This window comes from Cupressus sempervirens, unplaced genomic scaffold, assembly GCF_028749045.1.
Source record: "Cupressus sempervirens isolate cs-2001-9-10 unplaced genomic scaffold, ASM2874904v1 CseChr00s100001_01, whole genome shotgun sequence".
Lineage (NCBI taxonomy): Eukaryota > Viridiplantae > Streptophyta > Pinopsida > Cupressales > Cupressaceae > Cupressus > Cupressus sempervirens.
Genome location: NW_028322205.1, coordinates 8,417,002 through 8,435,211, shown reverse-complemented (window position 1 = coordinate 8,435,211; position 18,210 = coordinate 8,417,002). Strand labels below are relative to the sequence as shown.

At 33.3% G+C, this 18,210-nt stretch overlaps 1 pseudogene; it reads left to right on the top strand.

The window, feature by feature from the left end:
• The first annotated feature begins 3,009 nt into the window (after positions 1-3,009).
• LOC149527896 (dehydrodolichyl diphosphate synthase CPT3 pseudogene) lies at positions 3,010-3,676 on the top strand (annotated as a pseudogene).
• Positions 3,677-18,210: the final 14,534 nt, after the last annotated feature.

The window sequence follows — 18,210 nt, the reverse complement described above, 5'->3', positions numbered from 1 at the left end:
ATAAAGCTCACTTAACCTTGAACAAAACTAATATTTGTTCTTCAAAAATAATGAAGATAGTAGAATACCCAAAAAACTAACTTAGATTAGGTTGAATTTAACAAGAAGGTTCTAAAGACCATTCATTAGAGAAATCAATTCAAAGGTGATGTCTTGTTGCATATGGTAAGAGAATTTCACTTTCTAAAAGAAATAGAATGCTTACTAGCTCTATGACACGTTTTGATACAAAGAATTATAGTGACTAGTCAAAATATCAATATGCTCAATTTGGTATTATATGTCAAATTTTATAGTGCAACTTGACTTCAAAAGGCATAGGTAGTATCTTCAGTTTCTTAGCTCCTATTATTTAAGTAGACTTTGATGCAATGAAGCTTGAACTATATTTTGAAAAGAAAAGAGTTGTTGATTATTTAACTTCCACTAGTGCCACTTATCCAATTTATATAAAAATAATACCATCAATATTTGATAATAATTTCCACAATAAGTTGATGTAAAAAGAAGTAGAATGAAAGTATAGTAATAGTCCAAATTGAGTTAAAGACAAATTTATGGTATTCATTGATTGTGAAGGATATCAAAATCATATATTATAGTTCAAAATTTTGAAATAGAAGAAGATGTGAATGTTAATTTTAGTTCTAATCCAAGATATAGTTCTAGATATTGTTAATGGTTATATACATACTCTTGTCAAGGAATAAGGTTATTATTTTTAAAATAACATTTAATCTTCAAAGCCACCGAAATGAAAACACACAATATTTTGGTCTTTTTGTCTCAATAATCCACTTATCGAATGAGAAATCATATCATTAAAAGCTTCATTATAGTATTTATAAAGGTCTTAAATTTTGTCAATTACAATCTTCCATAGAAAAAAAAAAGTTACCAATTGCCTAGCCTAGATAATTTTGTTGAAGGAGATCTATGTTGTGGAACACTTGCAAGAAATACAAGTTACACTTCAAAACAAACAAAGAAACAAAAAGTTAGATGGTACTTTATGCTTCTATAAATTCCATTTAATCCTAATATTAACATAAAATAGAATGAGTTTAAATGACCATAAACAAATTTGCTTTAGAAACTTTCATTAATTCTTGGAAATTTTTGAAACATTTAAATTGAAACCCAAAGTAACATGAATATTTGGACTTAGTTATCAAACCTTACTTTAGTAGCATACCAAGGACTCCAAGAGCCTTAAAACAACCAAGGAGGGTGGAAGTAATCCACCATTGGTAAGAAATAAAGATTGCATGTGCATATAGCCTCAATCAGAGATGATGATCTTAACAAGAAAATCACATAAGAAATAAGATTAAATATCATAAAAAGCGATAAAAAACTTTAGACTGGCCATTATATCAAGCCATCATTTGGATTAAAAAGTGGATCATCACATACAAAAAAATTGACGAACATCATAAATAGTGATGAGCATATTACTTTCAGATTGATTTAAAGTTCTATATTTGATTGATATAATATAGAAATAATATTCACAACTTATCCATTCTTCTCACATCTTTGAATTATAGCACAGTGATCAAACTTAGATCAATACAATCTCTATATATATTATAAATTCAAATCAGTCCTTGCCATATCAATGTGTATCTCACATTGGCTTGATCTGGATTCTGGACGATCTCCATAAATCAACATTTCTACCAAAGTCAAATAAGATATTGCAATTGTTCATTCAATATGTATATTTGCAGATCGATATCTATTTTTCCTTATAGTTGTAGATCAATATCTATTATATCAGTGATAATCTTGAATAAAGCATTTTGGATATAATGTTTAAAAAGTTGATATTTGTTGACCAAAGACTTTCTTCATCACCCACATTGTTTATTGATTTCAGATTAGAGGATCGTATTAGAATTATTTTTTGGCAATAAAATCTTGCAGATTAGTCTTTAATATTATCAAGGCAGCAAACATTTCATGTAAGAAGACTTCAAGGCTCTAACTACTGAACTGATTATGGTTGTTTTTGGTTTTTATTGTTTTCCACTTTTTTGTGTTTTTGAGATGGTTTGACATAAAAAGTACTACATGTGCTGAATTAAATCTTCTAAAAATTAATACTTGTTCTATTGGAAATTAAAGCACTAATTTTTCATTTTTCCCCCCTATTTTTTGGTGTAGCAAAATCAATTTTACTCCCAACAAAATTGGCACTGACCAATAAGAATTCATAATTTATTATACTAAAATTGATTTAAAAAATAAACAATTTTTAAAAATAAATGACCATTGAAGAATAGTTACCTTTAAGGGAAGGGAATCCAAATTAGACACATTGATGGCATATTGCATTGGCTTGAAGACAACTTGTTAAAGAACAAATAAGTTTTCATCAATTTGGGTTGCTTGAAAGAAACAAGAGCTCAAAATGGGTCAGTAGAATCTAACAGATTAGTTAAGGAAGAAGAATAACATATAATGAATGACATTTCCCATCTCCTCTAATAAAATGATTTCTATGTGAGTTGCAGTGAAACTTCTAGAATTCAATCATTCGTGCAAAATTAAGTTGCCTGTTGATATAGAACATGCATAACATGTGAAGTTATCAATATCTATCTAACGCATGAGATTATCTGGCAGTGGTTCAATGACCTTGATTTTTCATGATAATTTAGGTATCAACCAAATCATCCTATTTCATTAATTTTGTGAATGAATATTATTAAAGAACGCACAAAAGATAAATAGGAACAATGACATTTATGGTGGCTCTAGGTTGAATTATTAGTAGAGGTATCAAAAATTGTTAATAAAGTCTTTTAAGGCTAAAAATGACACATAATAGAACTTTAAAGAGAGATCTAGAATCCAATTTTCATAAAAATAATTAAAAGATAAGATAAGCCAGCCCTAAATTTTCCATCATGAATGATTTTGTGGTACATAGTTAAAGACCCACAAGAAAAAGCTATTATATATTCCTTCATTATGATCAAGAAATGCTAGCCATAATCAAAGATGAGAAGTTTAACATCATTCCAATCCTTCAATAGTTCTTACTTGCAAGAAAGTTTTGCATTTCTTGCAAATTCAACAAGAGAATTGTTTAGGAGATTTCTATTATGGTTTGTTTCAGTAGGTCCTATTCCAAAGCATGTTGCAATCATAATGGATGGCAATAGGAGATATGCAACAAATAGAAATATGTAAAAATGGAGGGGCCATGAATATGGGTATAATAGCTTGATGCATACTTTGAGAGATTTTTATGAAATTGGTATAAAATGTGTGAGTGTTTATGCTTTCAGTATTGAGAATTTCAAGTGCTCAAAGGAAGAAGTTGAGACACTTATGAATTGAAGGAGAAGCTTGATTTTCTTGTTGAGAAGGAAAGCATGGTTAACAATATGGAATTAGGGTTCAATTTATAGGAGATATCAATCTTTTTCCTCAAAATGTGAGAGAATCAACAGAAAGGGCCATGGCTTTCTCTAGGAATAATGATAAGGCTATTCTGAATATATGTGCTCCTTATATTGGTACTCAAGAGATTGCTAAGGCCGTTGAAGATGTTTTGAAGGAAAGGGATTTGGATGGAAATAAGATTAGTGAAGAGGATATTGCAAAGCATTTGTATACTGCATCTATGCAATACCTAGGAAGCATCTTAGATTGTAACTATTAAGTCTATTTTAATTTTCAACTCTTCTTCTTCATTATTTCATATAGAAAAAAACTTGTTACGATCAAATAGCATACCTTGGTAGTGGAAGAAACCCTTTTAACATTCGTTGCCCAAAAAAGAAAGTCAACAATATAAAACCCTTCACCAATTAGTAGTAAAAACTTCAAGAGATGATATCAAACCCTATTGTAGCCCTAGGCTTTTATAATTTTTGTTGAATTTTTCTGTGCCTCTTTCACCAAAACTAAACTATATATGAAAGAGCAAATAGGGCAGATGAAGAACCAAAAAAAAGAAAAGATTTCAAACCATCACAATCTGATGCCCTCAATCTACCATAAAACCCTCTTCTAATTTTATCAGCTCGAGAAGGAAAAGTGAAGGATGAAGTTAGTAGCATGGGTTGCTTGACCCCAATCATATTCACATTGCAATCCATTTACAAATAAACTCTATGTAAAAAGCCACATTATAAATTGAAGCTATATATACCATAGAAATAGTTTCATTTTGCATTTACCTTTGATGGTGGTAACTCTTCAAGTGGCCCTATATGATCGAATGATGCTCCAATCAAAATGCCCTCCACTATGCCCTCAAGTGAAATGCCCTCCACTATGCAAATCCTAGAATGGTGCTCAAGAAAAATGCCCTCCACTATGCCCTCATGCTCTACCCTCCTTGAACACAAAATCAAAAAGCTATTTAAGTCTCTCATCTCTGCCAGAGTTGCACTTTTGAACATGCTTTCTTCTTGGTGACTTAATCAATGCCCAAGAAATTATTGATGAGGTAGCCAAATTGGCCTTTTAAATTGCCTGGGGCCTCCAAAATTCATGTAAGATATGTGTATCAATACTTCTTCGAGGATTTAACCTCTACTCACTACGTGAAATGCTAGAATGACACTTAAGAAAAACCCCCGACATTGACTTGATCAACTGAAATGTGAATTCCATGCCCTTTTTTTTGTATTTATGTTGTTGTGTGCATTCTAATTGAGACCAACACAAAAATAAACATAATTGGTCGCAATTGCAACCAACACGGGCATGTTATTAAGAAAAAACAAAAAGTTTCCTTTATAATCAACCAACCAAGCCATTTAAAAGAGTTGGTCAAAATTTAGGGTTAAATGCACTAGCAAAACTATCTTCATCGCTCAAGTGAGCTTAGTATACATTGACTGGTAAACATATGACATTTTTGTAACATCAAAGACAATACCCAATTGATCAATAGGCATCCCTGTATATTTTTATAATAAATTAGATGCTCAGTAGTAGTGAGAATTATCCATTGAAAGACAAATAAGGGAGACCACTTTAGTATAGACAATGCTAGATTTTGAAAATACACATATGTCTATAGCCCTAGAAGATTTTGTAAAGAAATTATTACCTAAAGAGAGGACCTACAAAATTTTGAAGAATAAGTCTCATGAAGTAGAGAAAGAGAGAATTCTTATATGGAAGGAAGCATTTGGATTTCTTTTTCCATTGACTAATGAAGAAGAAGAGGAAGATGATAGAGACACAATAGAGCTAGAAGAGAAAGATAAAGAAGTTTCTAAGCTAATAAAAGAAATAAAGTAATTGGTAGTGTATATGAGAAATGTTAGTATGCTAATAGAAACCAAATTTAAATAAAGCTTCTACAAACTAAAAAAAATTCATAAACTTAAAGATAGACTAAGATGAGCTCTCAATTGAGAATATGAGCCATTAATGGGCTCTTTCAATGAGAAGCTCTCTTGTTGAGTGGCTTTGTCTAAATAGATAGGATGTATGCTCAAGCTTATGCTTCAAAAAAGGCTTCAAATGGAGTTGGAATTTGGGTGTGAGTGTATGGTATTAAAATGGCTTGGGAGAGGATTCCTTAAACAGGCAAAGGGCTTGAGGGATCAAGGGCTAGGATGCAAGGATGGGAACAAGCTTATGGAAAGCTCAGATTGCATGAGAGGAGAGCACATGGATTATGCTTCCTTATAGCCAATCAAGGAGTGACACATGTCATAGGGTGAGAGGATGGAGGAAAGGGGAAGGATGAGTCAACAACGGAGGCTCAAGGGATAAAATCTTCATAAAGACCCTCATAATGGCTTGTAAGAGCAATGAAAGGGCTTGGAAGAGTCATTTATGGCCTAGTGGGCTTCATAAAGTTTTATGGTTGGGATATTTTGAGGGAGATGAGAGGAATTTTGACTTGGGTTTGATTAGGAAGGTTTTAAGCTTGCTTAGGATTGTGCAAATGATTAGAGGATGGATTAGGATGGTTTAGGATTAGCTTAGGGATAGGCAAGTGGATGGCATTTAATTAGGGTGGGTGAAGGAGGAGATATTTGTTAACTTTGGCTTGGGTTAGTAAGTCTTAACCCATGTTTAGGGAATATGACAAGGATAGGAGGGGATTAGGATTAGGTTTAAAGACATCTTCTAGAAGAGTCTAGACTTTGGATGAGGATAAAGACTTTCTAGAATAGTCTAGAACTTCCTAGGATGAGGATGAAGACTTTCTAGAAGAGTCTAGAACTTCTTAGGATGAGGATAAATTAGATTTTTAGGAAATAAATAAAGTTTTATTTATTTCAAGGGTTTGGGTTGATGAGATATTTATTAAAACTTTTTTAATAAACATGAGGATTAATATGTAATTTTAATTAAATATTTTGAGTTGGGATTAGGGGTAGGAAATGATGGGATTAGCCTTTAATCAAAATTAAAGAAGGATTAGAAGATTTTGGAAGAGGTTAGTGGTCTTAAGGAAATTGGCCAAGTTTTGGGCAAAAAATAATTTTTTAAATTTATTTTGTGTTTTTTGGTCAATTTATTAATTAAATAATTAATAAATAAGGAAATAATGTTTAAATAAGATTTAAACATTTTTGGGAGGGATTCCTTAATTAAATATTTTTAATTAAGATAAAGGGATTTAATGGCATAAAAATAAATAAATAAATAAAATAAATAATTAATTAATAAATTATGATGTCATTAGGAATTTTTTCAAAAAATAAAAATACTTTATTTTCTAAAGGATTTAGGTGTCTACAGGTAGAAGGGTGTGAGCAATGAGATGTTGTCGCCATTGAGAAAATTCCTTCATCTCCTCATAATGCTAATGTATTAAATAAGGAAGATTTAAAAAATGCTCATTCAGATGCCTCTTATACCTCTCTACCATGCATCAATCTAGTGTTGCTACAAAAACAATATTTTCTACAGATTGAAAGTACAAAAACTAATGATTTTCAGGTTACATTAGTTACAGTTACTTCTAACATGATTGTCAGGAAAAAATGCAAGGCAATAATTGTATTTCCACAATTCACTCATGTCATAGTGGGCCAAACAAATTAGAAAATGGTAGAAGAGGAGAAAGAGATGACATAGGAAGTGAAACCAAAAGAACAAGAGGCTATTCAAGATCTTATACAACTTTTGAGTGTCATGCCAATAGAGGCACTAACTATTACACTTGTACAATAGGTTGGATCAACTCTACAAAAGTTGAGACAAACATCTGAATTGAGTGAAAAGGGAAACCAAGTGCAAGTATCACTACCTAGTGATAGCACCCCTCAATAATAGATAATGGCACACAAATATTAAACACAATATGAGACAATAATTTTAGATGAGGTTGTCACATAGCCTATGTATGACTTGAATAACACGACTCTCGATTAGATGCGAGAATTGCACTCTTTGCTGAGTCACAAGACAAAGAAATAATAGTTGAGAAGAGAACATAAGAAAAAGAAGGTATTACATAATATCAAAGATATTTTTATTGATTATTTTGAAATTTCTAATGTTAATGAGAAACATCACATTTTAGATCAACTCATGTATATAGTTGATAAAGTTCAGACAAAAGATATAAAGAGCAATAAAAAATTGATACAGTGGTCTAGAAAGAAATTTGAGTACAAGGTTTTGTAGAAAGTCTAAACAAAACATACAATTAGATAGGTTGAGTTTTCTAACCTTACCACTCAGTTGGAAGGAATTTTGAAAGTTATACATTCTTTGTAAATAAAACTTTGTGATGTTTAGTTCTTCATATTAGAGAATCAATGTTCTATTGATCTAATATAGATAGATATGGAGGCTTGTACAATTTCTTTGAGCAAGAATGAAAGTTCAAGCTAACAATCTTATCATAAATTAATATTTGATTAGCAAAGATTAGCCAAGTTAATGGCTAGAGATAATGACATCCAAAATAAATTGATTTCTATTCAATTCATGCTACTACCCCATTTGGAGATAATTTAGAAGGAATTATCAGATGGTCAGGATTTAACAAGTAGAGACCCACATCTTTCTACGTCTGAGAGTCTAATTGATTTAGCTATCTAGCTACAAATCAAAATTAAGTCATGAAATCAGAAAGAGATAGATGAAATAAAGGACTTGAAGAAATTTTGTCTAGTCACAAAACATTTCTAGATAAATACCAACTGACCCTTGTAAACTATTGGAAATATTCAAGATATGATTGGTTACTGAGAGGGGAGGGGTGAATCAGTAACCACAAAACTTTAAACAATTCTTCATTTTAACTATTCACCATTCATTCATCTAATCTACTGCATATAAGAGAAATCAAACATTCATAACACATGTACATAGTGATTTGGTGACCCAGAAACCTTCCAAATAGAAACTAAAATTGGGGTGGGGATGATACCCACAAAACTTCGTTACTGCAGTATGAAGTTGGATTGTTAAGGCTTACATTGACCACTTCTCGTGATCTACCCTATTAGGAGCATAAAGGACTGCTAGGTCCACCTTGTTAGAGGATTTACAAACATACACTGAAGTATGCACTCTATTAGGAGATTTGTACAAAGATTGTTAAGTCTACCCTGTTAAAGGATTTACAAAATTAATTCACCTGTTAGGATGAAATAGTGGATCTAATTACAAGCTTGATTTTCTAATTAGATCCTTGAAGTATATATCATCTCTTGTGACTGATAAATCTTTACTGCTCCTTGTTGACCTTGCTACTTACTCTGCTCTTTTGCTAATTCGCATTTACATTTCTCAAACATTACATGTCTCTCTTGATACTCTGATCAAAATACACTTACTTACACCTTTTCAAATGATATAATACATTACATGAATACCATTCCAATAATTACAATTACAAGGTCAGCCAAAACACAAGTGAACAAAATATTACTGAGTCGGCCAAACAGTAAATAACTTGGGTTCACTGAACTGACTCAGTGACCTTATGATACTCGGTGTCCACTACATTACTTGGCATTGTCATGCACTTAGTAGAAGTAAAGGCTTAGTCCATACTAATTACTTGATGTAGTTTTGAACTTGGTAACCATTGGAGACTCGATGGATATAGTATCACTCGATAAAAATTGAACCCTTCATTTACCTTGCTTTCACTCAGTAAACACTGCACTTGCATCACTTAGTAGGCACTATGCTTTCATCACTCGGTAGGCACTGCATTTCCATCACTCGGTAGGAACTGGGCTTCCATCACTCAGTAGGCATTGTGAAGCTCAGTGTAAATACTGTAAACTTGGTAGACACTACTAGATAACACATTCAATTGGTAACTATACTCAGCTTGGTTACCACTAGAATGCTCAGTGTGAACTACTTAAGTGATGAATGTACAAGGTTACCACTGAATGCTCGGTATACATTATAGACTGAATGATGAGCTCAATAGCTATACTGATACAAATAAGTGTTGTCACTAATGGCAGTAATAACTTAATGCCAACAATCTCCCCCTTTGGCATTAGTGACAAAAACACTTATAAGCCAAAACATATGTACACAACATGACTGAATGAATTTAGGTTTTTCAAAATTGATCTTTGTAGAACTGCTGTATATACAAATATACTTATGTACACATGAAAACTTACTTTATTGTGTGCTAACTCCCCCTATCACTTATAGTGATGACTTTCCTCTAAATCTCTCCCCCTTTTTGACAATAATGCCAAAGGACTGCATATATAAAATTTATATGGTTACACCAAAATGAGATAAAAATTCTTGATGTACCTTAAGAATGGTTGCAAAAGTACTATCCCAAGTCTATTACCAAATTTGACAGGTGGAGAGGGAAATTTGAAATTCTACTGATAATTGGATCAAGTGATCAACCACTGAGAAGCTCTGATCTTGGACCAATGTTTTGCAATGTACAAGATGTTTTTGCATTATGTCCATGATAGGAAGGATCATATTTTGGATGACTATGAGTGTAGATAGGATCCTTGCTTCCTCTCTCAATAATTCTGCCTGTACATCTACCAAATACTTGATCTTGGTGTGATGGGAGGTTGTGGAGGAGGCGTCCACCTTAAAATTTGATGCACTTGATTTCATATCAATGTCAATCTTGTTTAAATTGTCTTTTATTTCTTTGGTGAAGCCAAAAACATCACAACATTTAGCAAAAAGTGATGCTGCATTATTAAAATAATTTTCAAAATTTCCCAAAAATGTTGACAATTCAACTTGCTTTATTGCTATCTTTTGAGCAATGTGCTCTAGCATCTTATTATCAGATTTCTTTTTAGCTTTCTGAATAAGTTTTTCTTGTCCGAAAGAGTCCTCATTGAATTTCTATATAGCCTCTTCTAATTGAATCAGAATGTGTTGAGTAGAATCTACTTCAACACCTATAGCATCTGTAATTATATTCTTGGCACTCTCAATTATTCTGTATTCCTTATCCCTTTTAGACCTTAACTGCTTCTGTGTAGCTTTCATCTCTATTAGTTGACTAGCTAACCTCATCTCTTCAATGGTAGCATTTTCATAGTCAATCTTGGGAATTACTATCTCTATGTCTACGTCAATATCTTCTCCAATTTCCTTTCTAGTGATCAGAAGTCTTAATGGATGTTTTTTTTTGACTTCTTTGATGACTAATTTGACCTTAGGAACAAAAAAAATAGTGGAGATGGAAGTGCTAGTAGTAAAAACTGGGATATGACTTGAGGATTGAATGCCAATAGGAGTATTAACCAAATAAAAAATTGAAACACTTCCCAAGAATGGTATCATACTCAGTAAAGTACCCATTGTAGAACTGATTAGAGTGGAAGTGGATATAGTTGATGCTAATGGAAAAAAAAATGTAGAACTTGCTGGAATTGATGAAAACAAAATTGTGAAACTTACTGGTACACTTGTTGTTGATGAAGGAGTTGAGGAGGCTAGCTTGGTAGCTGAAGAAGTGATAGACAACTCGGTAGATGAAGTGCTTGGCACCTCTGTTTCAGATACCTGGAGCTAGGAGGTGGCCAGTGAAGATTGACCAATTCATGTGGAAATTGTGCTCACAATCTCACTTGTAGAAGCTATCTCCATAGTGGATGTAACAATTTTTGATGGAGAGTGAGGAAGGGATGCAATCACTTTTGCTACTATTTTAACTAGATCTTCTTCTTCCTCATTTTCTTCTTCCTCCTTGTCTTCTTCCCCTTTTTCTTCCATAAGTGCATGCAACTCTCCTGGAGTAATTGTGATGGATGGAGTGCTATCAAAATCATCACCGTCACTGCTATCATCATCCTTGATCTCAATTGGATCTTCACTAAGCTTTTGTAGATGATAGATGTTTTTCCACATGTTTGTTGCATCATTTACAACATGCTCAATGTCTTTAATTAAGATAAAACATGTGTGAAATCTAATCATCATTTTACCTTCATGGTTTTTCATTTCTACCTTTATTTCTACTCTAGTGAGACTCGGTAGAAGATTCTTCAGAGATTGCTCATATATGTCTTTAACCATTTGGGTGGCTGACTCCCATCTTGGTTGCAATCTCTCTAGTAGTTCTTTGGAGATTTGAGAGGCAAGCTGGTCTGGGGAGTATTTCTATTTACCCATCTTATTGAGTACCAATTCCTCAATCTGTATTTTCTCAGCATTAGGTCCTATTTCAAATTTCAATGCCTTGAAATTTGTGATGCCAGCTCCTTCTTCCAATTGTTTAAGTCTTTCCTCAAATGTGGGTGGAGGCCTGACCAATATAGGTTCTTGCTTGACTTTTCAGGTCCTTCTGGAGAATAGTGCAGTGGGCTTTTTCTTAGGTTTGGTAATAGTTACCTTACCTTTCTTCTTTGGCTTTTCCTCTTTGGATTCATGTTCTTCTTTTTCTTCTTCTCCTTCTTCTTCTTCATCTTGACCTTTTCCCTCGGTAAGCATAAGAGGTCTAGTAGCAGTTTTTAATTTTGCTATCTTCCTATTGCCTTTACTTATGGCATAGGGTAGCTTGATTTCAAGCTCAATTTTGGCCTTCACCTCATCATATGTTCTAAAGATTGGTTTCCTTGGGTCTACTAGCTCATTCACCAGTGCTTCAATAATATACCTGGCCTCATCAATATTTACCTCATAAGGAAGAGGTTTTACCCATGTAGCTCAGGGTCTGACTGCCTAGATGTATACCTTATCATAGCCAACCATAAAGCATACATCATCTCTGTAGTCTTCAACCAATTTGGGTGGAATTCGAAACCTATCATTCATTCTCTCCTTGAAATCTTCAAAGTAATTGTCCATGATGCTATCAAAATTTTCACCCATTTCTGCTACAAACTCATTAATCTGATAAAGAATGGGAATGTCTTTTCTCCATACAACTGTTCCCTTTGATGGAAATAATTTTTGAACATAGAAAAATAAATAGATCAATAGAGAGCCGAATTTACCAAGATTATTCTTTGAAGTCCTTATACTATCCATATTTTTATTCAATTGTCTCAACAATAATTCTGACAGATCAAATTCAAGGTTTTTCTTTACAATTTTGAAGGCTAAATCCATAGCCTCACAAGGTACACTATTTAGTTGACTAGAGCTATAGATTTTGTAGGTAATGACATGAATGCCAAATCTTAGTTTGATATCTGATACAATGTTAACCTTCAAACCTCTACCGTCCTATTGGGCTAGGGTTTTCTTCTGTATCTCCTCCGAGCTAGGGTTTTGGTGAATTTTCCTTTGCTGAGCATAGGGAGACCGATTATTTTATTAATCATATTCTTTGTAATTAACACTGGCTTCTCTAACCATAGTTTCCCATTGTGCACTTGACTCAAAATATACCTAATCCATTTAGTTTGGAAGCTTCTATGCATATGTGAGATACGAGTCAAACCTTTGGTTTTAAGATGCTTGTATTCGAGTTTCAGAGAGCCATCTACACTCATTTCTCCTAAGGCATTTTCCATCTCTACATTTCTAATTTCTTGAACAGAACATTTGAAATGAGTATGAATATCATTGATAAGAAGTACCCTAGGTGGACTTTGCGATTGAGCTCTATTCGGGTCGAGTGATTTTGCAATGGACAGAACAATTTTGAAGTTGGGCGCTTTGCATTTTGTACCCTTTACCAACATTTTTGAACCTCTATTTTCCTTGGTGCTACTACTACTCGTGGATGCCATTGCTTCTCGATAAGTGTAAGAAAAAATTTTGAACAATTTTTTCGCTTTAAAATCAATTGAAATCGTCTGGAGTCGCTTGGAATTTGCTTGGAATTGCTAAAAATTTCTTAGCTCTATAATCACAGTGAATAATGACATCAAATTCTTCTCTTTTGACAAAATTTTTCCATAAATGCTTGGTATGAAGGTAGCTGAGATGACATAGTGTTTGCTAGGCTATCATTCATTGCTCGGTAGAAGTTTGCAACTCGGTGATCGAATAAAACCTTTTAGTTATTTGCAACCTAGCTCGATAAGGTCTTCGGCAAAAGATATGCTTTCTTTGATCATTTTGCTTTCTTGTATTCAAAATTTCTCTGGATATAGCTTGATGATACAATTCCAGATCTTTTATGAATCTAATTGGAAATGGTGGATTCACTCACTTCTTGAGTGATAGTGCCATCACTTGAACTATTTTGCTCGATAGATTTTGGAATCCATTGTTGCCTCATTTGCTTCTGAATGTTTTTAGCTTTAGCTTTCTTTTCATCTTCAATTCTTCCAATATTCATGCCATTTTTTGCTATATGACCGAGCTTAGTGCATGTATAACATCTTATTGTTGTGTCTCTTTTCCTCAAGTGATGCCTTGAGCAGTCTTCACCAATGTGTCCATATTCTACACAATAATGACATCTGCACCAGGTATTGTAATCCCATCTAAAGAATGCTTTAACAAGTTGTTCAACTAGATTGAATGATTTGGATCTGCATTGGAATGCCTTGTGATCATGCTTCTTACACTTGTGACAATTGCCTTCAAATTTTTGTTTTTCCTTGCATTGATTGGCTTTATGACCATGCTGACTACAATTGTAGCATTTACCATTGAATTTACCTTTTCCATTGCTACAAAATTTGTTTGATGTGTGACCTATCTTAGCATAGTGATTGCAAGTAGGTCTTTGATTCCTTTGGGCACCTTGTTTGGAGGTTTCACGTTCTTCCTTGTAACCAAGTCCAGCTTTGCCTTTTTGTCTATGAAGATTCTGCTCACTTTGCTGATTTAATTGAGTCATGTATGCTTGAGATTTCATCGTTTGCTCATTGATTTGCTTTTCAGTGATCAAGTCATTTTCTAAACTTTCATTGATTTGTCTTTCAGATCTCAAGTCACTTTTTAAGCTTTCATTGATTTGTCTTTTAGTGATCAGATCATTCCTCATGTTTTCATTTTCAGATCTTAGTTTCACAATTTCTTCATTTGCATTAGATAGTTGATTTACAAGATCTTCATGCTAAAGGGATTGACTATTTCTTACCTCTAAGTCTTCATTTTCCTTGTCTCTTTGTTCCAAAACTTCACATAGCCTAATTGATTGGATTTCTCGTTCTCTTTTAAGCTTTCTTACTTCTTCCTACAGAGAACCATTCTTTTTTAGGAGTTCCTTAATAGCCTCATTAGCTTCATCTGAACTACTTGATGGTAAAATGTCTTCAATCTTTTCTTCAACATACTGATGATCATTTATTTGTCTTGCAAGTTCCTTCCTTCTCTTCAAGGATTGAGAAAGATGCTCCTTAGCTTCTTTGAGTTGAGCCATGGCCATTTCCAGATCTAGCTTTTCATTTTCAATAGCTTTGTCAAGTTTGAATATCTCCATTGTCCTTGATCTTTGCTCAAGATGTTAAGCTTTGTCCTGAGAACCAAAATGCTCAAATACCAATTGTTGGAAATATTCAAGATATGATTGGTTACTGAGAGGGGAGGGGTGAATCAGTAACCACAAAACTTTAAACAATTCTTCATTTTAACTATTCACCATTCATTCATCTAATCTACTACATATAAGAGAAATCAAACATTCATAACACCTGTACAAAGTGATTTGGTGACCCAGAAACCTTCCAAATAGAAAATAAAACTGGGGTGGGGATGATACCCACAAAACTTCATTACTACAATATGAAGTTGGCCTGTTAAGGCTTACATTGGCCACTTCTGGTGATCTACCCTGTTAGGAGCATAAAGGACTACTAGGTCCACCTTGTTAGAGGATTTACAAACATACACTGAAGTATGCACACTGTTAGGAGATTTTTACAAAGACTGTTAAGTCTACCTTGTTAAATGATTTACAAAACTAATTCACCTGTTAGGATGAAATAGTGGATCTACTTACAAACTTGATTTTTTGATTAGATCCTTGGAGTATATATCACCTCTTGTGACCAATAAATCTTTACTGCTCCTTGTTGACCTTGCTACTTACTCTACTCTTCTGCTGATTTGCATTTACATTTCTCAAACATTACATGTCTCTCTTGATACTCTGATCCTCATATACTTACATACACTTTTGCAATTGATATAATAAATTACATATTTATCATTCCAATAATTACAATTGCAAGGTCGACCAAAACACAAGTGAACAAAATATTACTGACTTGGCCAAATAGTAAATAACTTGGGTTCACTGAACTGACTCAGAGAGCTTCTGATACTCAATGTCCACTACATTACTTAGCATTGTCATGCACTTGGTAGAAGTGAAGGCTTGGTCCATACTAATCACCTGACATAGTTTTGAACTTGGTAACCATTGGAGACTCAGTCAATATAGTATCACTCGATAAAAGCTGAACCCTTCATTTACCTTGCTTTCACTCGATAAACACTGTTCTTGCATCACTCGGTAGGCACTATGCTTTCATCATTCAATAGGCAATATGCTTCCATGACTTGGTAGGCACTGTGCTTCCATCACTCGGTAGGCACTGTGCTTCCATCACTTGGTAGGCACTATGAAGCTTGGTGTAAACACTATAAAATTGGTAGACACTGCTGGATAACACATTCACTTGGTAACTATACTTAGCTCGGTTACCAAAAGAATGCTTAGTGTGAACTGCTTAAGTAATGAATATACAAGGTTACCACTGAATGCTCGGTATACATTGTAGACTGAGTGATGAGCTCGGTAGCTATACTAATACAAATAAGTGTTGTCACTGATGGCAATAATAACTTAATGCCAATACTAAACCCCAACCTATAAGTGCCAACAACAAGGGGGAAATCTATTTATGACTAGAACAAGTAGTCTACAAAGGGAGAAATATCTAACATATAGCAAGAGAAAATAATTTATACATAAGAAAAAATTAGAAGATTAGAAACAAAATTATCAGATGAGTTAGCAACAAAGTTTATAGATATGTATATATATTGTATAGAAGAGATAAGTTTTTGAAGATCAAATCATAGTCTCACGGGGAGTACTATTTTTATAATTTTGTATAGATTTCTAAGTCATGACAAAGAATTTTTTCTACTAATGTCAAAGGGGGAGATTGTTGATCTCTAAGCCTAAGTTTCCTATTAGTGTCTAACATGCAGTCATTTCCAAGGAAACATTGGTCAGTCATCACTATGATCGATCCATCTAGAGAAGCTGAGCTACAAAGGAGTTGTTTATATTTCTTCACATGCCAAGCAAGTAAAATTTTTCCTAGAACCTTATTAAAGAACAAGAAAACATACATGTTGTGTAAAATAGTGGAGACCGAGCAATGAAAGGTTAATCAATGATTGAATGAATCAATATATACCAAGCCTATAGAAGCTGAGTGCAAACATGAATGTTAGTTATGATTGAGCATTGAAACATTCAAGTGCTAAGTAAACCATTTTTGATACATGAGTTTTTAATGGCACAAACACTTATGTAAATTTTTCTAGCTAACTTCTATGCGATATTTAAAGATTGTAGAGATAGTTAAGGAGAAGATTATACATTTTTTTAGAAGGCATTCATTCCAAGAAAAGTAGATTAACCAATCAAAAAATCAAAAGGGTAAAATGACAAAAGGATAAATATGTATTGTCGATTAAGATCTAAAATTTTTGATGATTATCTATTTAAGAAGGATTCTTACCTTAACTTGTAATGTGAATAGAATGGTGAATGGAAGTGAGTGTGAAGGAGCAAGTAAGATAAGCATAGAGAAAGGAGGTTAAGTTAGATAGGATATCCAATAGACAAAACTAGAAGTGAAGGAAAAACAAAGCATATCTGATAAGGAGATTAGATTGATACATTGAAGAGAGGAGATCCATAAACAATGTTAAGAGTAGATCGAAGGATCAGGTACTACATAAATTTTGATAAAATAAGTCAAGGAAAATATCTTAATAGAGTGGTTTTAACAAACCGTTTTAAATATCCTAACATAGTCCTTACTTTATTGTAAGTGTAAAATCCTTTAATCAAGGTAGGACCTAAAAGTCTTGTTACAAAGCTTTAATAGAGCAGACCTAGTTAGAGTGGGGTTGCCGTTGCACCAAAAGACTAATCTACCAATGCCTAATACAACCACTCAACTTATAGTAAAAAAGAGGTGGATAAGATCTTGTCATGAATCTCGAGAGGAGCACTAAAAAAATTTCTAACAATCACCCCCTTAACATTACCCGAGGGTCTAAGGATTTGAACTTGTGAAAAAGCTCTGATACCAATTGCTAGAGTGGGGTTTTCATTTCACAAAAAGACCGATCGACCAATGCTCGATACAACTACTCAACTTATAGTACATAGGAGGTAGATAAGCCCTTGTCATGAATCTTGAGTGGAGTGCTAAATACATTTCTAATAAACCTCCCATAGGGTAGATCATCATGAAGTGATCAAATTGTAGCCCTACAAGAGAACTTTTTTGTTGTAGCAGTAAATATTTGTGGGTTTCATCCCCACCCCACTTTTATCATCACCTTGAAGTGTTTATGGGTTATCAAAATCTTTGTGTTATGTGTTTATGTTTTCATGGATGTTATGCTTAGATAGATTTCATTTCAACATTACAAGTTTATGATTATAAGGTATGAGTTCTAAGACATGAGATGGATTAGGAGTGAATAAAATTAAATTGCGATATTTTTTTAATCAGTGAAAAGTTTTATAGATCTTGATTCACCCCTACCCCTATCTGTATCTTGTTTCCCAATAAGACTAAAAATAATATCAAGAATTGCCATGTTGATATTTTGGGCAGTGATAACAACTATTACATTAATTTTGGATTA